The following is a 25,780-nucleotide window of genomic DNA, read 5'->3' as shown; positions in this document are numbered from 1 at the left end:
TTAACAAGACACAAAAACCACTGTGTTAAGAATATCACTCATCATTATTGGGCCTGCTCCCAACTGAAGTCAGTGGCCTGAACTTAATGGGAATGACCTGGGTCTCAAGTCCTTGTTGGCCCTGGAGTGAGGTTTTTTTTCACCTTAGTGTTTGTGCACTCTTCTTTTCATGACAGTTCACAGAGTTTTTTTAAATATAATGTGGGTTTTTTTCGGTGTTTTCACTTGGTACCTGGTGGAGTAATCCTTGTCTCTGACAAATGACCAGGGATCCTGGTTTTCTCTGACTTAAAAAATATCCAATTCTTGGTTTAAAAAAAGTAACCCCAAATCCACCTTTTTCCATTATTAAAATTAAACACCACTAGATATAGATGTATATATTAGTGGCATTTCATTTTAATCACAGGAAAATGTGGACTTGGGTTTCCTTTTTTTTAAACTGAAAATTGGGGATTTAAAAAAAAGAGAAAACCAGGATCCCTGCTAATGACAGGGTATAGTTTAGGTTCTGGTCAGCTGCAGACCTGAGGCACCTGGGTGGATGAGAAGTCACCTTTGTTTATCACCTTGAGCTGAACTAAAAATAAAGATTAAGCCTTCCTGACTGACTGGGATTTTGAGAGAGTTAGGTGCCCAGCTTGGACTGGATTTTGAAAATCTCACATTTTTAGTGTGGTACTACAGTTTCCCAACTGGTTGGCCATCCCACTTTTACCTTCTGTGGCTGTAGCTACAAGGATGCCTACTATTGATCCACTGATGAGAAGATGTTATCCCCTAGGAGCAGCTTGTGATTTCTGCTTATTTCCTTTCTGATAGCACTATTTTTGCTTCTCCTATTTCTCTCTCATTACTCCTGTTTTCTTAATCTTTGTGCCAAAAGCCAAGTGGAGCAGAGGTTTCACATAGAAACAAACAATTTAAATGAGAAAAATAAATTATTGTTTCCTAGGTATGGACAAAGTATTCAAGGGCTCATAATATATGGGAAAAAGGCTCCTGTGGCTTGAGAGGATGAGTTTGGGGGTTTTGTTAAAGCAGCATCAATCCCAATCTCAAATTTTAACCTGCGTGAATCAGATTCTGTTGTGTACAGTGTTTCCATTGTTAATGTGATAAAATGCTTTTTTTCTTCTGGCTAGTAAACTTGGTGAAAACTGATTTTTTAACCTTTAATGTTATGAACATTTTACCCCTTCATTTTCCTTTCAAAGGCCTTTGATATAATGCTGCACAAAAGACTCTTCTAATTATGTATCAGGTTTGCAAGTATTGCATGCGGGATCAACTACTTAAGCTAATAAAAAACTGGCTTTGCTAGTGGAGAAAGAGGGGTACTTGTCAGTTGAATCAGTTCTGGAGAGAAGGAGATAGAGAGAAGTGAAGTGCCACAAGGATCAGCTTTAGGACTAATTTAATTCACTTTAGGAAGTAATGGCCAGGGAGGAGGAATATGTAGCAAGAGGATTAAAGCTGGCAAAGATAGAAAATTTAGAGGCAGTCAAAATAAAGAAAGAGGACAATGTAATTAAGGATAACTTAGATAATTTGAAAGAAGTATTTTAGTAGACATGTATCTTATACAATTTAGTGTCTAAGGGTGCTTGTACATGCAACAAAATTGGCATTTAAAGGAGCTTAATTGCCCTTTTGTGCTGCTTTAATGGCATCACTGTTTACACTTTTGGCAGCATATTTCACTTTAATTTCATGACAATGTACATGTTGGGAGGCATACTTGTTACATAGCAAGGTAAAACACGTTCGGTGGCACCTTGTTACGTAGCAAGGTAAAACCCTTCTGAAGTATTTTAGTTCGCTACATAACAAAGTACAATGGTGCATGAGACACTGGAAGCCCAGACGTGCTTGAAAGCTCGGGCTTGGTGGGCTTCCAGCACCCCATGCACTATCCCCACCACCTTCTCCCACTGCCAGCACACCCAGCTGCCCTCCTGACGCCTTCTGCACTGCCCCAGGGGCAAGCCAGCACATTCCCATGTGGTCCTAGGTGGCAGGAGGGTGGCAGGGATGGTGCATGGGGTGCTGGAGTCTACCTGCGTCTGCTGCAGCTGGGGGGCAAGATGCCAGTGGGCTGAGTGGCCCCTGAGTTGTCGGGGGCCCTGAACCTTCCCTCCATGATGGTGGCACCCACCCACTAGCATCCCTCCCAGGCAGTCCCAGGGGGCACTGCCACCATGGAGGGAAGTACTGGGCCCCACACAGCTCAGAGGCTATGCGACCCAGTGGCATCTCATGCAGGCAGACTTGACTGAGGAAAGAAAAAGTGGTGAGGAGCCTGATCTTTTTTTTCTTCTTTCTTCGGAGCCTGCCTGAGCTGCACAGGGCCTGATTCTTCCTTCTGTGGTGGTGGTGCCCCCTGGGACCACCCAGGTGGCTTGCTAGTGGTTAGGTGCTGCCTGGGTGGTGCCGCCACCATGGAGGGAAACACTAGGTCTTGTGCTGTGCAGCTCAGGCAGGCCGGCTCTGTGAGGAAAAAAAAAAAGATCATGCTCCTCCCTGCTTTTTGCTTATTTTTTCCTCAGTCAAGTCTGCCCATATGAGCTGCCACTGGGTTGCACAGCTCCTGAGCTGCATGGGGTCCAGTGCTTCCCTCCACGGTGGTGGCACTTCCTGGGACTGCCCAGGTGAGCTGCTAGCAGGTGGGTGCTGCCCAGGGGCAGCACCAGGTCCTGCACTGCTCAGTCATGCAGGCTCCAGGAGGAAAAAAAAAAAGATCAGGTTCCTCCCCGCTTTTTTTCTCTTTTTTTTTCTCAGATAAGTCTGGCCATATGCGCTGCCTCTGGGTTGCACAGCCCCTGAGCTCCGTGGAGCCTGGTGCCTCCCTCCACAGTGGCAACATCTCCCAGGACCACCCAGGCAGGGTGCTAGTGGGCAGGTGTTGCCTGGGGGGTGCCACCACTGTGGAGGGAAGGACCAGGTTCCCTTGCTGCTCAGGGACCACTTGGCCCACCGGCAGCACCTCTCCCCCCACAACCATGGGAGAGGCAGGTAGTTTCTGTGGAGCTGGGGGGAAGGATCAGGCCTCTCACTGCTTTTTTTTTTCTGGTGGAGCCTGCTGTGGGGCAAGGGGGGCAGAGAAGGTGGGTGAGGTGACGGGGGGCCATGACACACTGTGACATCATGTGACATGACTGAAGTCCCTAATTGAAATGCTGGATTTTTTAATGACACAAAAACCCCACCAGTTAAAAACCCATTGTTTCAATTTAGGAAGAATGAAACCCCTGTCGTGTGTATGAGCACCCTAGAAATATAAGTCCTGTATCTAATATCTAAGAAGAATATACCAGTTAGCAGAAAAATTGCATCTTGTTTCAATGGTTCTACAACAGAAAATATTAAAAAATAGAAGTTTTTAGGATAAATAGTTGTATCAGTGAAATACCTAGAATCATTAAAAATATCCATGTTCTTTCAACTTTTTAGATTTTTATAAATGAAAGCTGCCCTCCTTTAGCTGGCAGAGTTCATTTGATTTGTATTGAGGTAGCACTGAACAGCCCCCATACCCACAGTGATAGTCACCAGGAACTTACGTAAAAGCAAAAAAATATGGTTCCCTCTCCTTGTGACCTATATATTTTTTTATTTTTAGAAATAAATATATTTTTTTTCAAATATATTGGAATATGAGATGAAAAATGAATCCTAAAAGAGAAGGAAAATACATCTCCCCAGGCTCTTTACAGAATTAAAAATAAAATCTAAATGTGTGTGGTATTAATTTAGAACAGAACCTATTCATGTATCATTTCTATTTATTCATTCTACTCAATAAACATTATTGGAAATGGAGTCTGGGCTGCTGGTTCAGCACATCTCATGAGTCTCTGCTACTGCCATTCCATCCTATAGTCTAGACAAGGAATATATCCTAGGTAGGCTATGAAGACTTTAATTTCCTTGAAGTATTGAAATCTCGTTGGTGTCATCTTTTGTGGGATATTTCCATGTAGATGGCATAATTATCTGACAGTGTTTACCTTATCCTATTTTACTTTTGTACCCAGACATCTTGCTGAAATTTGGCATAGTAAGTTAGCTAAGATGAACATGAACAAAGACAAGCATATCAGTATAGAGAATGCTAAGTAATGGTAGCCACCTCCAGAGGTGATACTGCAGATACTGTGATCATCATGCACTGACCTAAAGCTCAATATTAAAGGTGAAAAATGGCTACATGTCCAAGTATCTTGCCTAATAAAAAAATTGGGGACAGAACATAATTGATTGGTGTTTGACTATGGATGAATGTACAGGACTTTAACTCAGTCACTATCATTTCACTTGAATTCCTTTTCAGTGTTACTGTGTAACTGCAGTAGTCCCTTTTAATCCAGTTAAAGATGAACATGAATCCATTTAACCAGGCCAAACAGATTTTTTTTTCTTATTCTGAAAATTATTGGAAGAGGTTTTTCCTTTAACAAAGCCACTTTGATCTCTCCATATGATGTTATGCAGGTAGGTCTCAAGCCTAGAAGCAAAAATCTTACTAAAATGTTTACATTACTATTTAACAGGGCAATTGGTTTACATGAGAATCAGTTAAGTAGGCACTTGCCCTCTTTTGGGATTAGGGCAAAAAGCTGCTAATTACATAGTTGCTTGGTATCTACCATTAACCAGTGTTTTCTGCTACACTTGCATTAAAAAAGGAAAAGTTACTCAGAACAGTTTATAAAAGTCAGTGTAAAAAACATCTAAACTTTTGATCACTTTTTGCTTCAATTTTTCTGTGTGCACATAGCTGATAAAAAAATGTTTGCGAGGAGATTGTTCTTCTTTTATTTTTCTCTTCCTGAAGAAAAGTGAACCTTTACCTTTCTTAGCAAGGAGACACTTTGCAGCCGCCTCATCCCCACTCTCACCAACAACCAAATAAAAAAGTTTAGTTGGAATTCTTTTTTATCACAGTTTTGGACCACCTCTAATTATGTACATATCAAAGGCCTATTTCACCTGCCTATTGAGATTAGGGGTTTTGGAGGGATTCAATTACTCCAAAGGCCAACATTTCCCCAAAACAGCTGCTGCAATATGAGTCTGCAAAACTTCTAATATCAAAATTTGGTAGTGCAAAATTTCAAACTGGGGCCAGTCTATGTTGGAAAAATTGAATCTTTCAAATATTAAAACTTCAGGAACTTGACAGTCACAAAGATAAAACTTGCAAAAATATCCAACTTTTTAAAAATATCTAATTTCCTCATTTGCCTTAAATTATCCAGCATGTCACCTTTTTCAAAAAAGACCTATCTTCAGCTAATTTATTACAAAGGGAAGAGTTTTAAAAAGTGGCAGTGGGAAGATAACTTCTTCCAAAGGTATGAATAAGGGAGAAAGAAGACAGCATAGTCAGAAATGTTCTTCTTGTGGAAATGGTTGTCAAAACAATGCAAAACTGAATTTAATCAGACACAAAAAGTTAAATCCTTCCTCCTGCTCTTTCTCCTTTAATCTCAAATTGAAAGGAAGCACTGATTCCCTGGACTGAATATGCAGTCTTGGACATTCCCACTGTTATCCTGAAATCAGAATGTAGATACTTTGCAAATCCAGTCACAGAACCTATACATCATATACGATTCATTTCAAATTTGTACCAGATCAGGCAGAAAATATATTGGGGGCTTCAAATGCAGAAAAAAAAATAGTTTATTTTTTTCTCCTCTTTTTGCTGCTTTGATTTTTTTCAATGTTTTCCCTGTAAGGATGGAGGTCTGGGTGAGATAAGAATGAGTGCAAAGCACAGATTTTAATTTGCTAATATCTTTCTGCAATGCCTCATAGTTTCTATTTCTTATTAGCTCCCTTACTGTGGGAAATAAGATCACATAACCTAGTAGTACTTATTTCACAATACCTGCTGATGAGGAGCATTTTACTATTCTCAAGTCTTTCTTTTCACCACCCTCTTCCTGCCTCCCCTACCCCCTCACTGTTGCTCTGCCCCTGCTTAATGACAAGTGGTCTAAATTTCCCAGATTAATCTGATGTGCAAGGAACAGTGATGTAAACTTGAAAATTAAATATACACAAAAGATGCACGGTCTATTTGGTTTGCTCTGTGACAGATAGACTTATAAACAGATACACAGTTTTGCCTATAGCCACTGTACTCCAACAAACCCTTTGAAATATTTCAGTTTTATGTCTGTGATAATTAAAGAGCAATGACCTTCTCATTAGCGCCAAGAGGGCTGAGGATGATTGTTCCCCATTTTTCTTAATGGATGCAAGCTACATGCACGATCTTGGAATATCAAAGCAATTCTCCAAGATATTTATTAGAGTCAAAATTATGAAAACACATAGCAAACCTTTAGTTTGAATTACAAGTGTTAATATATGCAGAACCAAATGAATAGCTCATCTTTCTTCCTCTCTTGTATCTTAAATTTTTCATTACAAATTTCCAGGGCTTCAAAGTAGCATCTCACAGTCGGTCCCCTTTTTTCTCTCTTGCATGACAAAGAGCTGTCAAAAATTGTTCCTGTGTTTGTTAGTATTTTTCTCTTTTTTCTCTCATCTAAATGTCAAACAACTTAGCTTAAATAAAGCACAGCATTCTTCATCTGGTGCTTCTCAAAAGAAAAACAACACCACAGAAGGCGTCTAAAAAGGCCCTAATTAATGTTTCTCATTGATTTTGTTTTAGTGTGATGTATTTTATGAAAAAAATATGAATCCAGAAGGCACTCTCATTAAAATCATTAGCGGCTCAATGTTAGCTGAAAACAGCTCATTCTTTGGTGCACTGTACTGCTTAAAAGCACATTCACACACACATCTCCTTATTTAACATTGCAAGCTAGTACTAGCTGAAAACTAGCATTAGGTTTGTCAGGTACTATTGAACTATGATGAGCACAATGTACAAAAGCTCTAACAAGGTGAATAATAAGAATATAGTGTAGCTATAAGATGCTTACCTTTTCCAGGCCCTCTTTCAGGCAAGCATAAAATGTAACAACCTGAAATTGATGTCTACATTACCCGTTTGAACAACAGTAGTGGTAGAAAGAAAAGGAAAGAATAACTTTGGTCTGGTGAGTGTTTAGCCTGTTCAAATTCAGCTCAAGAATATTTCAGCTATAAGACCCAACAGGTTTCTTTATTTGGGCAAGTGTTGGAGAGCTGTGTGCCAGAACTAATGGAGACATGGCACTCAGAGCAACTTTCATAGTTCTGTTCCAGGGTAACTATAAAGTGAACACTGTTTTTCCAAAGAAAAGTTGATTGTGCGTTCTAGAGCTTCAAATTAAATTAATGGGTAGAGAAGGAATTTTCTATTAGATATTTAAAAAAAAATGGTATTTTTTTTCCCCACTCCCAATTCTTCTTCTTCTTTCTTGCTTTATTTATTTATTTATTTATGTAGCACCTCAAATATTCCTACTGCTTTCCAGAACAAATACAGTATGGTCTACTCCATAGCCCTGTGTAATTGGGCTGAGTTGAGAGAACAACCCTTCCCTTTAGCCTGAAATATTTCTAAAACTATTTCTAACTTAGCAGAGCCAGGTTATTGATAGAAATAGGTTGGGCCATTCTGGAAGGGACCATCTTTCCAAGCCACCATTAGTTGTTTGAGAGTCATCTGAAGAAGTCATAGCCACCCCATGCAATTCCAGAAAGGTAACAAAGTGAAAGAAGTTCAAAGTGTGAATCATTATTGTTGCAATCACTTTTCTTGCAGTGCTATCAAACAAGGTTTTAAAAATTGCTCAAGTCTTTAGGTTGGAAGTGCAAAGGTGTAGCTTTGAAGTTATCCAAATTCTTATATGGACTGTGCCATACTTTACCCAGTAACACTGTCACTTGCACCAAATTTATATATTTTTATTTAAAAAATTACAAAACAAGTGTAGGCATCCTTTCTGCTATTTGCCTTTAAATTTCTATGTAAACCTTTATTAGCTGCAATCTGCCCGTGTTTTGCTTGAAAATGGGGTTAGAAGGGTGGCTAGGTAAATGCTATATAAGAACTTAGATTATATTGAATAATACAGTTAGTTGAGGCTATTGACATAAATTAAGAGCAGGGAAATTCCAGGGTAATGCACATTTCTTTATGTTCTGTTTATCAAATACTAAATTTAATAAGTTTAATACATACTAAATTTCAGTAAGTTTATTAAATACTAAATTAATTATAAAATTCTGTGTGCAAAATATAATGTTGATGGATTTATGTTAGTGCACAGCACAACCCACCACAAAAGTCATACTCTTAGTGTTATGGTTAACATTTATATTCTGGTGTGATCACCATTAATGGCATTGTCAACAAAATTTTCATGGAAAAATAACCATGTTACAATCAAAGATATTTAGATCCGGATATGAGCAGTAAACAAGTACTAATTTAAGACTCAAAGTATGTTAATACTTTAATATTTTTTCTTTATAGAGAACACAATAGTGAGGTCATCTGTAATAAAGATGTTAATATTGAACCTTGGTAGTCTTACCTCTCAGGACTGTAGGACATTTATGGCTGAAATATGGTAGAGAGATCCTTAAAACGTTGTTTTATGGCAACCTCTATGCGGTGCTATAAAACATTCCCTGTTAATGATAAATAAACTAAATAAGATGTATGTCTTAGTAAAGGGCTCTGTATTTTCACTTACGACTAATTTGACTTTAGCAATGTTTAGATTATCAGAGCTGCAGGGGCAATATTTAACCCTTTTGTGAGTGGGTGCAATTCTAACAATTGTGCCTGCTTATACCAAGGCTTCATTTGACCTAACAGATGCAGTGGAAAATATGTCTGAATGATTATGCTTTGATTTTTAAATAGGGAACATTAACAATTACAGGTAATTGGCCAAGATGTATGCAAATAATTATTTTAGACATTTTTCTAATGCAGTATGAAATGTATACATACAGTACTGAGTTCTTTAAAAGACAATAAAGAACATCACAATTGGTTTTTAATTCCCTGTAATATTGATTGAGTTTATTTGTGCTAATGAAGTTGCGTATAAAAGACATAGCATTATATTGAAAAGCATAAAGGCGAGTCCTGTTATGAAGCTTTATATATTTTACTGACATACGAGAGAGTCAGCAATGAGAGCAGTCTCAGAAATATAGCCACAACCTAGCTAAGAACCTATTTTCTACTGTCTCACAGGTATGAAATCAGAGTAATTCCATTAAATTTAATGGAGTTATAGTGGATTTAAAGTAAATTCATACCTCATGTAACAGCAGAGAGACTTTTGTTTCTAAAGTTTACAAAGCCTAAAGCTTTTTACGGGGACGTCTTCAACTTCTTTTTAGCTTTGCAGAATATTAGTTAAGACAACAGAAAATATTGCAAGCTGAAAATTTACTGAGGGTCACATAACTCTCAAAAGAGATATGGATTGGTAGTAGTGGGATATTTTCTCTCTCTTTTTCTGCTCTCTATGTATGTTTTAACAACTGGCTTCTGGCTGCAGGTTCCTTTTTTGCCTTTAAATGCTTCCTTGAGAATGGGCCCTACTGGTCTCTCTTGCTAAACCTTATTGTTGGGTGGCCAGTTCCTGCTTTCTGAAGTCTTTAAGAATGGCTGACAACTTGGCCTGCTGTCTTGCTGTGAAGAACTGCATAGGGGCTTTGGGGAGAAAGGCTAAGGGAAAAGCCTGAGGAGCTTGAGAACAAGCAGGCAGGGCTGTTTCCTGACACAGTTTATTTGGAGTTTGGGGCCTAAGGACTTTGCAAAAATAGATGTAGTTTTTGTTAAGGGGACCTATTTGGTTTGCTGCATGTAACTTTGGGTGTATTCCACTTCTTGAAGTGGTAAAGTCCTTTTCCAGGAGCTAAACCAGAAAGTAGCTCTCTGAGGGAATTATAGATAAACAGGGACCATAGATAAACAGGAAACAAAAGACTGGGGCTCTGAGTCCAAGGAGGTAGGGGCTCTCACACACTAAAAGCAATGCATGGGCCAGCTTCATGGGGTACTACAGCCCAAGGCTGAATTGATTCAATCTTTGCAGGTTCTATGCAAGTCCAAACTACATAGATTGGACCAAAAAGCAAATAAACAGACATTCACTTTTGATTCTAGAAATGCAGCCACATGCCTGCAGTGGCCCATGCCAGAAGATGCCGGTGCTAGAGCACTCCTCTCAGCCTGCCGGCCACTGCCAAAGGGAAGAGAGGGAAGCTGGAAGAGAAGCCCTCTGAGGCTTTTCCCTTGCTCTGTGCAAAACCGGAGGTGCAGCGTGGCCAGGCCCCAGCTGGCTCACTGAGTATGATTGGAGGCAGGGGTTCAAACTCTGGGCTGCATTAATTGGTGATGCATCAGGGATGCATGCGGGGGCATGTGCACCCCCTGAGATTGGCTGTGCCCCCCCTGAGAGAAGTACCAGTTGCACTTCTGGTTTCGCCGCCAGCATTTTTGCCAGTGGAGGCAATTGGCCGCTGGGAGACCTCCACCCACAGTCGGCAATTGGCTGCTGGGGGACCCCCCTCAGTTGGTGATCGGCCACTGGTGCCCCCTGTATTAGGAGGCACCAGTCACCCATGCCCCCACTGACCCCAGCTGAGGTTTGGTGTGTGGAGACAGGAGAAGCATCCCCTATCAGGATTTTCCCCACTCCCCAGTAGAGCAGAGAGGTGAGAGGTGTAACCAGGCCCCAGCCCAGGCTGACACACTGATGTGGAAGGTGGTGAGGGGGGTTTAAACCTCCTCTCTGGTCCACATGGAACCCCAGCAGAGGTTTGCATGGTGGGGATGAAGCAGCCTCTGCCAGGCTTTATCCCACTCCCCAGCTGGGGTTTAAACCCTCCTCCCTACCTCTGCCTCAGCATGCTGGCCTGGACAGAGTCTGGCAATGCCTCCCCTGCTCTCTACTGGAGCAGGGAGTGGGGAGAATCCTAGCAGGGGATGCTTTGTCCCTGCCAGGTAGACCCCAGCTGGGGTTCGGACCCAAGTTTTCCCCCCACTCCCTTCTCAGCCAGCTGGCATAGTGATAGTGCTCTGGCTAGGGAGCAGAGGGGCAGGGCCAGCCATGTTCTACTGGAGCAGATAGCAAAGCCCAGGGCTGCAAATCATCCTGGGATGCTGGGGACTGTGAGTTAACTTAAACTAGGGAGGCGTCTGGAACAGAAGTTCCATAAATCGGTTTGACCTAAATCAGTTCAGTCTGATACTGCATTCAACCAGGTTTATCTTAAACCAGTTTCAACCATTTTGAAAGTGGTTCAAGGGCACTGAACCTCTGTTGTGTTACAGATTTCAACCAGCTTCTGATCACTTAAATCAGTTTATGTGTAACTTCTGTCTCTAGCCCAAGAAGCAGGGGTCCCAAGCCCCCCTGGAGAATCCATGACACCCCCCAACCTCCATTCATTCATATTTTCAGAGACAAAAGATACGTCCCTGTTGTCATCTACAGGTGTGGGAAATGTATTTGTGGTATTTGATGCAAACTGAGGGACATTTACTTCATTTTATAGTTTGATGGATTCCAGCATATGTTACCATAACATTTTTATTGCAATATTGCTTAACAACTTGAGATGGGTCCCCATTGTGCCAGGCCCTATCCAGACATGTAAGGAGAGTTTGTGTCTGCTCACAAACACTTGCAATTTAAACAGAGAAGACTAGAAGACTGACAAAGGATGAGAAGGAAAGCAGAGAGAGGTGAAATGAGTTTCATGGCAGAGACATCTTCTGGCTCAGTCCAGTGTCTAGTATCCTGTGTCTTAGCCTGCCCTTCCATATTCATAAAATGTTACACAGAGCTGCTATACAATTAAAAAGTTCCTAGATTGTGCAAGATGTTTCTTGCTATAGGACATGCTTCAGAGGCATGAACCTTGTGCTAATTGTCTCAGCTCTTTTGAGTGAGTCAGGAATGTGTGGCCTGTGGGAAGGTGAATTCTTTTAATAATCCTTGCTCATATGGGTGTGACCCACTAGATTTCTTCAACTTTGAAAAATGTATGAGCACATTGTGTGTGGTTTCTATCCCAAAGCTGTGGACTCTGATGGCAACCAGAGTAAATAGTGTTTTTTTAAATCTTATTCAACTTAAAGAGCTTTACTCTGATGTGTAACCATCATGGCAAAGCCATTCTTCAGTAAGTGATAGATGAAGCATTTGCAGCTTTAATTTACAACAGTTGCATGAGAAACTGATGGATGGACAGGGATGAACTAATATGGTGAAGTTTTGGCTCCAGATCTAAGCTTCAACAAAGTTCATAGATTTTTCAGATCTGAGCTACAGGGGGTTGCTCACTGTTGTTGATAGCATGATGTATTATTTGAGTGACTGTTAGTTAGATTTTCTGGAAAACATCCTCACCTGCAAAAAGTCAGCTACATGGTAGACCTGTAACAAGACCAGTTTGAGTGCCAAGATATGATAAATGAGAAGAGAAAGACATACTGCCAACTGTTCATGTGTCTATAGAGCTGTTCTTGGACTATCTTAAATCATAGTTAACAGAAAGGATCAATCATAACCAAAAGTTGCTCTGTGTAGGTATGTAACAGGGCACCCAATACAGTGCTTCTTATGGGGGAAAAAGGGATATGCCACCAGGGACAAAGAAGAAAACTTACCCATGGCTGGACCACAACAGAACAGGCAGAACGATGCCAGGCACCTGGAATCCAGGTGTTCCCAATGAAGTCCTGCCCAGATCTCAGCAGGACCACATGTGGAAGCAGGAACAGAATGGAATGGCCCCCTTGGGGAGGAGCTGGAAGGTAAAAGGCATGCAGGGGGAAGAGACAGATTGCCCCCAGGGCAGGGGCCAGCTAGAGATCATGGCACCAAGTTGTGGATCAAAACTGGAATGATGAGCCAAGCAATACGGGAGGGAGGTACTTACCGAAGCTAGAATTATAGGCAGCTGCCTAAGTTACTAAGGAATCCCAGAGGCTGGGACCCTGAGGATTTAAAGGGCCAGCTCACATGGGTCAATGAGCAGGGGACTCAGGTTTAATCCTCACTGGGTCTGTGAAGCAAACAGCGCAGTACAAGGGAAGGGAGAGGGATGCCATCTTCCTAGGGATAACTTTGGCAGAATGAGAAGGGGACATGGTCTCTCCTGACCATGAGACCCCCCCAGATGGAGAGAGGGAAGAAGCATCTGAAGTAACACCAAAGACCGGGATAGTGCAGATGTGGTCAGGACAGGGTGAAGGGGAGGTAGGAGCCCTGTGAAGAGACTATGGTCAGTATCCCAAGGCATCGTAGGAAGAACACCTCTCAATCTCTGTGTTCATTCTCATTATATCTATTTTTCCATCAAGGTGTGGTGGGTGACTAAGAAGAGCATCGAGATTAAGTGCCAGGGAGTAACCTACGGTACCAGTGCGATGCTCACAAGGTACATCATGTTTTTTTCAGGATAAGTGCTTTAAACTTTTCATCTGAATTTTCTCATAATTGAAATTGCCTATTTAGAGTTAGTTAGGGGTGTGCAAAGTGGGCCCTATTTGATTCAGATTCGAATTTGGCCCGAATCAGAGACAGTGATTCGATTCGTTGATTCAGATCAATGTCCCTGATTCAATTCAGCCAAATATGAATATGAAGATTTGATGCTGATTCAGAGAATCAGTGATTTGGACATAGACACAGCTTTAAAAGTTTTTTCTACATACCTTGAGGTAGTAGGTGCAGCATGAGAACACTGCGATGCTGGGGTGCATGAAGCATCCCACAGGAGTGTGGGGAGGCCCCTCAGCACGCTCCCCAGCAGACCTGGAAGTGGACCAGAAGTGCTTCTTGTCCACTTCCGGGTCTGATGACGAGCATGCTAGGGAGCCCCCTGTGCTTCTGTGGGATACTCCATGCACCCCAGCATCGCAGCACTCATGAGTCGCCTGCTACCTAAAGGTATGTAGAAAAAACATTTAAAGCTGTGTCTATGTTTGAATCGCCAAAACTTTTCGAATCTCTCCAAATTGATTTGGAGGGATTAAAGGGTCCCCTGATTCAGATTCGGAGATTCAGCCACCAAATGGAGCCAAATCTCCATTGAATTGAATCAGGGACTGAAGCTTTGCACAGCTGTATTATGTATTGTAGTTATCTGTGAATTCAATATCTGTGGAAACAATAGTTCATCAAAAGTCTGTCTCTATTAACAGCTTGCACTTGTCTTATGAAATTTTTTTTTGAGTAAGTATATTTCTCTTGTGAGCATCTTACTTTACAATTCTAGGAATTTTCAAAGCATTTAGTAAAGTTTCCCCAAACACCATGCACAGTAACATTAAATATGACTTCCTTTGCTCCAAGGAAAGATGGAATTTGTGTCTGTTCTCAAATCCTGGGCCCCTCAGGACATTGTATTTTCCTTCCTTTTCTTTATAGTTGAAGTGGGACCTGCCTTGAAGATGTGCCCTGCATTGTGCAAATGTTAAATGAGTGCATTTCCAACGGGCAGTAAATAAGAGGAATGTATTGAACACCATACTTCAAACTCATGTTTTAATTAGCTGAGGACAGGATTTAGCAAGTCACAGCTTTTATTTAAGCAGTCTTGACATAACTCAGCTTTGCAACAGCAAATTTAACACTTAAGGCCATATTAACAAAAACAGATGGCTTTCAAAATCTTTCTTTAGAGTGTTAATGTTGCTTTAGATAATACAGTAGATTTGGAAAACTTTGGAAAACAATTGCTGTTTGCAAGTCACATGATTCTGCTGTGAGCTTGTCCACTGTACTTCATCCATACAAATGCCTTGCATTATGTTTATATAACTTGTGACAGGCTTGACTCACTGAAGATTATCTGGTATCCAGATCTCTGGTACTACTGAGGTTTAGCCTCATGTAATTGTCCATGCTGTTATATAGCAACTGCACATTTTTAAAAAATTTCACTTCTACTATATATAAAGTTCCTGAAATGAGCCTTCCTCCCTCCCCTCAACATAGAATTTTAGATTTCCCCTTTTTTAATTTTTAAGCTAAAGACCAAGGAGTATGTTTTAGTTGAATAAACATACAATTTCCTCTAGTGTTAATTGGAGTTGTGCATATAATCTGCTACCTTCAGGGTTGAAGGTTTGCTCCTAATTGTTTAAAAGAGAGGGGGAGCATGCCATTTAAAGCCACAGACTAGTGCCAGCATTCCTGGAATTACATGGACATAGTTTTAAAATAGTCTTATATCTAGCATAGCGTTATGGACTCATTTTTTACCCACCTGCTGCTTTCCTCATATCCACTTAACATATTGACCTTTCAAGAAGATATACAGTGCATAACAGAAGTTACCTTTAAATAAGAAAATTTGTAGAAAGCAGATCCTGTCTCATGAAGCTTTTATGTTTTATCAGGATTTATTTAAAAAAAAAAAAAGAAGTGTGGTTTACATTACCATTGACAAAATTGAAAAGCTCTCTCTTTTTGGGGGAGATTTACAAATGTTATGAATCACTTGATGGTATGAGAGGGTTCAGGAATTGGAAAAACTTCCTTTAAGTAGTTCTCTAGTGGCTTTCACTGTTTTCTGTGGTACAGAAGCCACCAAGATTTTTCCAAAGTATGTTGTTATGCATGAATGCATGTTGCTATCTATGTTTAGTAAATATAGTTGTTTGGGTTCTAATGTGCACGTGTGGAGACTTCATATTTGTTGAACAAAGAGGCAGAGCCACAACAGAATGCCATGTAAAACTGCAGTCAGGACACATAGTAGAGATGATATCTTTTATTAGACCAACAAGACTTTTGCAAAAAAAATTCTTTTATTGCAAACTTTAGGACACAAACACCCGTCATCAGGCATTGGAGAAAAGATTGTAAAAGTTCTCCTGGGTAATGTAAAACTGCATTAATTAAATACTTTAGGTTAGGGGTTGGCAACCTACAGCTCACACCCCACAAACACCACTCACCTATACCCTATCCCCACAACCCCCCGCATATACATGTACCCCTCAACATACCTGGTTGCCCTTCCACATGCACAGCCACACCCCCTCACAACCCTCCCCCCACACCCTTCCCACACTCCACCATATACACACACACCCACCCTCAACCGCACCCCACCCTGCCCCACACAATATATAAGAGTAAGACTTTATTTTTGAATTATTATACAATCACCTCTATATACAGTACACAAACACAAACCATCGCAAAAATATTTTTTGTAATCAAATTAAAATTCATCCCCCTTTTTCCCCTCACCCAGCCTCTCTCTCATCCACTGACTCCTCAATTTACATCTTCACTGACTGCCTGTCTTGTATGCATACCAGCCCAGCCTCTGGCTTCTTTACTTTTCATTCCATCCAGGAAGAGAACACACCAACTGCTGAAACTTCCTCAGCCTGATGAAGGGTTTTTAAACCCGAAGGCTTGCTTAAATTTTTTCCCCAACTATTTAAGTTGGTCTAATAAAAGATATCAGATTCACCCAAAGAACATTGTCTGCCAATATGTTATAGTAGGCATTTGACTTTTAATATATGATTTGTTTTTTTCTGGTTTCAAGATAGCAACTGTCTCTCTCCCAAAAAGGAATACTTTCAGGGGGAAAGGAGAAGGACTTCCAGTGGCAAAGGTCAGGGGTTAGGGGCAGGACTTCTGGCCCTGAGATAGCAATCAAGGGGCAGAGCACTTATCAAGGGGCAGGGCTACCCTTGTCGCCCTTGACACCTCACCAAAACTCATTAAGCATCCCTCCAGCCAAAATAATTGCCCACCCCTGTGCTTGCGGATCACCAACTCAATGCTGGTAACGATGACTTCAGCAAGGATGCTGGCACTTTTGCAGCAACGTTCTCATTTGATGTAGATTTCCCAGAAGCATCATTGGTGATACCTCTCTGGGCCCTTGAGATGAAGATAGTGGGTCACCTATGTTTTACATCTGTAGAGGAGAGTGGGGATGACTACTTTGCTGAAGAAATTTAAAACATAAGACAGTGATTCTCAGCCTTTACCACCCCAGCACATGATTCCCCTACCATTATGCCTCTACTTGGGGGACCTGTCCTGTTCAGCTAAAGTTTCTCTCCTATTTAACATGTTGTTGTCGCTCCCAACATTTATTTGTGAACAGCCTTTCTTAAATATAGAGACTTGGAAGAAAGGATGTAGGAAATATTTTTCTTCATGGAGGAGAGAGGGGCAGGGTTTAATTTTGTGTTCCTTTCATGTAAAAAAAAACCTCAAGCCCCCCAAACCCACTATTACGAAACTAGTTTCAAGGATGTTTGTAGTGGAAGAAATTTTCAAAATGAAACATTGATATGGTCCCTTAGGGTCATAGTGAAGTCTAATATATGGAGACCAATGTCCTGTTCTAATGATAACTTTGCCTCTCTGGAAAGTAGTACTGGTCCTGTGACCTTGTAGTTTGGGAAAAAGAGGTCAGTGATTTATTTTGAAGTTAACTTGTCCTATTAATACAGGTGCACCAGTTCTGGAACAAATGGGCTGTAATTAGATGACTCACTTGACCTGGATCAATACAGAAGCATCACAGTTATTTACACATAGCCCTTCCGAGCTCCACTGATGCTCCTCCACCAGTAGGTGGCCTGTGACACCAAACAGCTTGCCTTTGAAATAAACCACATTAACCCTACTGATGTATAACAGGATGTTCTGGAGAAAAGTGTTAATACATTTTCCAGCATACTTCAAGGAGACTTGAAGTGGAGCAGTGGATATGTACATCCATGATGCTGGGGAAAAAAGGCTTTCTTCCAGGACAATTGTGATGTCTGTTCATAGTCAGGTGGTCATAAACAGCATGTGCATAGTCATTTTTTAAGTATCTTGAACCATACTTCTTCAGAAATTACTCAAGTGGGGAACTGCTTTAGTAGCTTTTAGTACAGATGAATCAACAGCAATACAAGCACTTTTTTCCAGAAACATTTTTGCTCATGCGCTGATGCTTGTTCTTATCCTTCTTGATCAAGGTGATTTTAAAAATCAGTAACAGCTCCACCTTGTGACACCTGCCAGAACAAGTGCTAGGATCACAGAAACCAATCTTCCTTATTATGGAAGCACCAGGCCCAGTTTCATAAATTTGATTTGAGATTTTTACTTAAATCAGATTCAAACACTTCGAAGCATATGAATAAAACAGCACAGCCTCTCCAGGATTAGTGTTTTTAACTACACATGTATTTACTGAGAATGTGCAAGTGTTTGTAACTTTAATTCCATGATGCAATGACAAGAATGGGTGGTTGGGAATGAAAAAAAATCTGCCACTTTAAAAATCTCTTTAATCCAGGATCATAAATCTTTTATTTACTACTTGTACATGTATGCTTACTGGGGCTATATGAAGCTTTGACAGCTGATTCAATTCGGGGGAGATTCAGCCTGATTCGGGGCCCAAATCTCCAAATCTGAATTGAATTGGGAGACCCATTAAAAGGTCCGAATTGAATCATAAGCCTCCAAATCAATTTGGAGATTTGGGCGGTCCCCATTTGCCACCGCAGTAGCTGGACCTGGGCTCCGTGCTGGTAAGGGGGGGAGGGGGGCTGGAAGAGCAGGGAGGGAACCATGGGGTGATCCCTGCCCATCCCCATCCCCTGGTGGCTCCCCCACCCCCCTGAGTGCCCCTCCACCTGGCTCCAACCCCCACCCACTCTCCCAGTCCTTCCCCCCCATGGCTGACTGCCTGGCCCCAGCATCCTGACACTTAAAAAAGGCAGGGCTGGGGCCTTGCTTGCCGCCGACACTGCAACTGCTGCCTGTTCAATTCTGATGAGTTTTGGCCCAATTCAGCAGCTGAATCTCTGAATACAAATTGGCCAAATTGAATTGGAATAGTGATTCGAATCACTGGCTCTCCAAATCAGCTGAATCCAAAGCCAAATTGAATACTTGCTGCTTCACACAGGTCTAATGGTTACTTCATGGTGTCATTACAGGGCAGAATGAACGTTGCCTGGTGCACTAACTGAACATTATCGTAAACTTGACATTAAGCTAACCAAAGTACATTTAACTCTGAATATCCTGTGTGTGTGTCATACTTATTTTGGGATTATTATAACAGCACTGTAATATTTTTATGTTTGAGGTATGAACATGTCTTCCAACTTCACTTTAGTTTAATGTAGTCTTTGTCTGGAAAAATACTTTCTATTATGTGTTTTGATTCTATTTACATTCACTTAAAGGATTGGTCCTGTCACATTGCAGATTTTCTTCCCTCTTGCTCATTCTTTCTGCAGCACCAAACCAAACATTTTGAAAATACAAATATCCAAAAGCAAAGAATCAATTTGTGCAAATATCCAGCAAGAGCTGCAAAGACAAACAGAAGATTTTATAGTGAATAATATGTGCCAAGGGAGATTGGTATGGTTGAGTCTAGGGAATGGAAGGGACAAGGAGGGAAAGAGCTATCAACTTGACTCTGTGAAAAGGAGGCTTGCTAAGACAAATAAAGAAACTTGTACAAGAATAACAAGAGGAATTGAGGTTCCATGACAGTACTGTCATCTTTCATCAAGTGTACAAAAGCAATCAAGTGATGGCTGGTGCTTTTTTCAGACCTTAGAATTGGATGATGTATGAATGCTCCATATAACTATCCTGTGTGACTTTATAGAAATAGATCATTCATATCCCAAATACAGCATCCCTGCAGAGCATTCAATTTTAGGACACTGAAAAGCCAATAAATCCCTTAAGTACCATGAGGGATTTTCAGAACTGGCTTTGCTGTGGTTTTAATTCTTCTCTCTTTATTGTTCCTGTTGTTTATTACTTGTGCCATGGTAATGCTTAGAGGTTTAAGTCAGAGATCATAGTCCTACTTTAATAAGCACAATACGTACACATAACAAAAATATAGTCTTTGCTCTACAGAGATTATAATATACATATAAACTTATCCCCCACCCTGTGCAATTTGAAGATAGGGACCTGGCATTTTTACAATTAATCACTATGAATAACTCTGATTCTATCTGTCCTCCTTGTAAAAATCTTGTTGCTCATCATGGAGTGTTGAACCACACTTCATGGAGCATTGTTTAAATTCTGAGGGTAAGTACACCTTGTATGAACTTAATGAAGTCCTTTGGAGCACTATTCCCTCTGCTCTAGGTGCATTACTTCAGTCCTCTGTCTCTTGTTTCTTGTGGAATCCTTCTTGAGGCTGAGGATGAAGATATCCCTATTTATGTGAAATTTAGGCTTTGTAACTTGACAGCTTTATTCTTTCTTTTTTAACAGAAAACATTCGTGTAATTGTCTAGATTAGTTGCTGCAAAAAATCAAAGTATTGCAAAATCACTTGAACATATCAGACAGTATTGCTCAATCAGTCCCTACCAAGAGTCAAGACAAATATTATGGTGATTTGCAGTCTTTATTACTACCTGTAGACTATTTTAAAGTAACTTTGAGTCAGGAGAACCTGTATTGATATTCATCTACAACTCCTTTATTTTTCTTTTTAAATAACAGTGCACTGGTCATACTATATTCACTCCAATAAAATATGAGGTTATTCCCCAATCAGCATGGGGAACTGCCCCCCCACTTTTGGTCTGGCTCTTAAAAAAAACAAACAAACCCAACCCCCCCCCACCCAAAAACAACAACAACAAAAAAACCTATTCCCCCAGGAGGAAATGAGCACCAGGCCTGGAGGTACTGCAATACCAAAACAGCACATGGAGAGGCCGGAGCAAGCTCTGACACTTCTCCTGGGTTTTGCTTGTTTGTTTGTTTTTTGGTTTTTGGGGGCCTTTTTTGTGTGTCAGACCAAAACAGCCAAATCGGTTCTGAATTCTATCGAATGAGCAGAGCTCAATCATTCAAGTCCTGTGTGACACTACCACTGGCAAGTATCCAACCTCCCAGATTCTTCAGCCTGGGGCTTCAGATAGATACTCCCAAATCCATGGCAGGCGTCTTATGCTCAAACCCCAAGCCTGGAAGTCTTGAATTCTAGATGCCCAAGTCTCACTTGCCCCTAGCTAAAAGGACAAATGAGTAAGCTAGGGAGAAATCCCCCATCTCCATAAAAATAAAGCGTGTACCTGAGATCTTCCCATCGGGAGGCTATAATAGACCCTCATAGTGTTGGCACTGGATATAAGACCCAGATACTTTGTTCCAGGCAGACCCAAACCCTCAGACCAACTATGACTTTTCTATTCGATAATAGGAAAATGTTATTGATACTCAGAGATAGCAGATAAGAATAATGCAAGCAAGAAAAACAAAATAACCTCCCCAATTCTATATCTACCAGTCCTAGGGCTGTCACAGGGGGAAGGTACATCTGGCCAGTACATGAACTTCACCCTGAGCTTCTTTCTTGAATATCAGATGTCAGCAGCCTGGAGATTGAGGGCCAAGGCCCACCCCGCTCTCCCCTTCGGGTGGTTGAGATGGTTTGGTGGTGTCCCGTCTGTCCATGGTGGCCTTGGGTTCCCCCTTTGGGGACTCATTACTGCTCTGAAAGCACTCCTGTATTCTTTTTCTCCTTGGATGACTCCTCATTTCTGGGCATTGTTGATTGGTCTCCCTGTGGTTGTCATACTATCCACACTCTGTTCAGCCCACACATATTCCTTTGTTCCAGCAAATTCATCTCATACACACATTTTAATTTGGTCATTTACCAGTTTCCTAATTTGGTTTGTTTACCAAAACTGGAAATCCCAGGGACTCTGTAGTTGGGCACTGTGACCTAATGCCACCTTATCACATATCAATTTCCCAGCCCATGTGGCATCTGGCTTCAGATACAGTGGGCTTTGAAGGAAACTTTGTCACAAACAACCTTTTAAAACTTGATTAAGTCTTGCCATTCCCATGGATCATTGTTCTAATGCAATATCTACTTTAACTACAAGCCAATTCCCAAAAGCAAACTTCTGAATATATTTTTCTAGCCATCAGTAGGGGGGCATGCCTACAGTGCATTGGATAAGTCTCTACCCTTAACTACACAATGCCATTTAAGGTGATCTTGGCTTGGCAATCATGGTATCTCCCCTGCCAGAACAAGAACAGGGACTATCTTTCCAACTATTTGAGTTGGTCTTATAAAATATACTGGATTTACCCAAAGAACCATATCTGCCTCTTAAGGCACACAAAACTAATAAACTCATAAATACAAGTACTACTCTGCTGCAGAGTTTTTATTTATGTGCAGCAGTACATGTATAGATGCTGCTCCAACTGGTTGGGGTACAGAGTGCCTGTTGGCTAGCCCCGCGTTGAAGCACCATCATGCCTCAGCCAGCCCCTCTGCAGCACATAGAGTCTGGCTGGAGCATCCCTGGGCTGGTGGGCTGACTCCCCAGACTGTCTGCCAGCTTGGGTTGCTCTGACCAGGATCCATGTGCTGTACACAAAAAAGCTGTGGAGCAACATGCTCCAGAGCTTTTTGCTCCCAGGCACACATTCAAACAGTGAATATTGAGCATATTGAACTAGAGTTTATTCATGTACATTAATCACATGTGTAGATGCACCCAGCTTGTACTATGTATAAGTAGGTACAAAAGTGGTGTTAAAGAGTCAGACCCATAGTAGTCTCCCACCCCTCTCTGCTTGTCATATATGCAAATTACAGGGGGCATGTTTGTTTGAAAGGCCATGTTGTTTTGGTCCCTTTCATTTCAAATTAACAAGGGAGACAGGCAACTATTGCAGCTTGGGGCCAGAATCAGATCTATAGCACTCTGCTGCCTCCCCTCTGCAGTTTCTGCCCTCCCCTCTGTCCGTTTCCCCCTTTACTGTCATGTGCAGCTCAATTCTACAATGTGCTTGGGTAGGGAAGAGAGCCTGAGCATGGTCTGACAGTAAGGGGGAGGTGGGGTAAGAAGGCAGCAGGTGTAATAAGTGGGGGAACAGAGGGCAAGGGTTTCATCTGACCCTTCAGAGACTATGTTCCATGCTCGAGCAGTGGGAGGGGGAATGAATTCAAGACAACTCTGATAATTAGATTCTATACCTGGAAAATTATAACAAATGCATACATTTCCCATATGTAGAATCTAATTATTGGGGGGTCATCTTATAGTCAGGGTCATCTTGTATTCAAGTAAATACAGCATTGGGAAAAGATCAAATGAAGTAGAAGGAACAGGGTAAGCACTTCAGTGGCTGTAAATAATAGCTTACAGAGAATGATTTTTATCTTTTCAATGTCTCATGTTGTTTCCTTTAGGCCAGTGGAGGACAACATTTTTGGCAGGCATGCCACACATTATCCCCAATCAGATTCATTCTGATTCCTTTCCCCTATCTGTTTTCTGTTCCTGTTCCTATATATCACTGTGCTGTACTTGTCCCTCATCTGCTGCATGCCGTACAGGTTGGCCACTCTGCCTCAGGTACTCTGTTTAAACAGGTAGGTACAATGAAGCTTACAAGAAGTGAAAACTTGGGCACATGACTAGGGAGGAATATTAGAGTATTGATCGGGCATGTAGGAATGAAATCAGGAAAACTAAAGCACAATTGGAGTTGCAGCTAGCAAGGGACATAAAGGGTAACAAGAAGGGCTTCTACAAGTATGTCAGTAACAAGAGGAAGATCAGGGAATGTGTGGGTCCCTTTACTGAATGGGGGAGGCAACCGACTGACAGATGATGCAGAAAAAGCTAAGGTACTCAATGCCTTTTTTACCTGGCAAGGTTCACAGGCAAGGTTAGCTCCCAGACTACTGCACCTGGCAGCACAGTTTGGGGAGGAGGTGAGAAGCCAACAGCGGCAAAATAACAGGTTAGGGACTATTTAGAAAAGCTGGACACGTGCAAGTCCATGGGGCTGGATGCAATGCACCTGAGGGTTCTGAGGGAGCTGGTCAGTGTGATTGCAGAGTCTCTGGCCATTATCTTTGAAAACTCATGGTGATTGGGAGAGGTCCTGAATGCTTAAAAAAGTGCAAATATAGTACCCATCTTTAAGAAAGGGAAGAAGGAGGATCTGGGGAGCTACAGACTGGTCATCCTCACCTCAGTCCCCAGAAAAATCATGGAGCAGATCCTCAAAGACTCCATTTCTAAAAACTTGGAGGAGAAGGTGATTAGGAACAGTCAACATGGATTCATCAAGGGCATGTCTCAGCATCCTCATTGTTTTTTTGATGAGATGACTGGCTCTGTGTATGTGGGGAGAGCAGTGGATATGATATACTTTAACAAGGCTTTTCATATGGTCTCCCACAACATTCTTGCAGGCAAACTAAGGAAGTATTGGTTGGCTGAATGGATTGTAAGGTGGATAGAAAACTGACTGGATCACCAGGATTAATCAGTAGCTCAGTGTCTAGTTGGCAGCTGGTATCAAGTGGAGTGCCCCAGGGGTTGGTCCTGGAGGCAGTTTGTTCAATGTCTTCATCAACAACCTGGAAGATAGGATGGAGTGTACCCTCAGCAAGTTTGAAGATGACACCAAGCTGGGCGGGGTTAGTAGATACACTGGAGGATAAGGCTAGGATTCAGAGAGACCTAGACAAATTGGAGGGCTGTGCCAAAAGACATCTCATGGGCTGCATCTCATGGGCTGCAGGCATGTGAGTTTCCCAGGGGACAAACAGCAGTGGCAGAATATACCTGCGCACATGTGCCTTGGCACATGGTAGATTGCACCAGGTAGGGTACAGAAGGCTGCGGCCAGCATCTGGGCTGGTCTTAGGAGCCTTATCTGGGGTCCTGGAGGCCTCCCATGGCTCCAGTGGTGGTGATCCAGCAGTAGGGAAATTGAAAGTGCTGCAAACCACACATGTATGCTTGTCTGGATGTGCCCATGAAGTTCAATAAGGACAAGTGCAAAGTCCTGCAGGGAGGGCAGTGAAAATGGTTGGGGGGCTGGGCACATGAATTATGAGGAGATGCTGAGGGAACTTGGATTATTTAGTATGGAGAAGAGAAGACTGAGGCAGGATTTAATAGAAGTCTTCAGCTACCTGAAAGGTAGCTCCAAAAATAATGGAGCAACATTGTTCTCAGTGGTGGCAGATGACAGAACAAGGACCAATGGTCTCAAGTTGAGCAAGGGAAGTTTAGGTTGGATATTAGGAAAATCTTTCTCACTAGGAGGGTAGTAAAACACTGGAACATGCTAACCAGAGAGTTTGTGAAATCTCCTTCCTTGGAGGTTTTTAAGACCCGGCCAGACAAAACCTTGGTTGGGATTATATACTTGGGAATGGTCCTCCTTTGAGCAGGGGGTTAGGCTGAGAGATCCTTTCCAACCCTAATTTTCTATGATTCTGTATTCCCTGATCTCCTTATGTCATACTGATTATTTTTATAATTGGATACAACAACCCGGGTGGTGCTCAGTTATGTACCCCTTCTCTAAATGAAGGTATGTCAGTGGGTGCAGGTGTGCTGTGAGAGGCATAGCTGCTTGGCTTTGTGCAGCTCCCCTCCTCTCCCTACAGAGCAGAGCCACATGATGGACCTTAACGATGTACAATTTTAATAAGATACAAAAGTTACAAAATTAACATATAAAGTACATGATCTATCGATCTATCAATCTATCTATCTATGCAAATATGCTATATTAGCCCCTGACCCACTCTCAGGGATCTGTCCTCTGAGGCCCTCTGGACTGGAACCACAAGCCCCGCCTCCCCACTCAGTGCCCTTCTGGCTCAGGAAGGAAAGGGGCCCTCAGCGATAACCTGGGATTGGTTTAGGCAATGAATAGTAATAGGGCTAGCAGTGGCAAGTTAGTGATTAAAGACTCATAACAGGGTTCATCACACATATATATACAGTCTTATACAATAA

Source organism: Alligator mississippiensis, chromosome 2, assembly GCF_030867095.1.
Source record: "Alligator mississippiensis isolate rAllMis1 chromosome 2, rAllMis1, whole genome shotgun sequence".
In the NCBI taxonomy this organism is placed as follows: domain Eukaryota; kingdom Metazoa; phylum Chordata; order Crocodylia; family Alligatoridae; genus Alligator; species Alligator mississippiensis.
Note: the sequence above shows the minus strand (reverse complement) of the source record.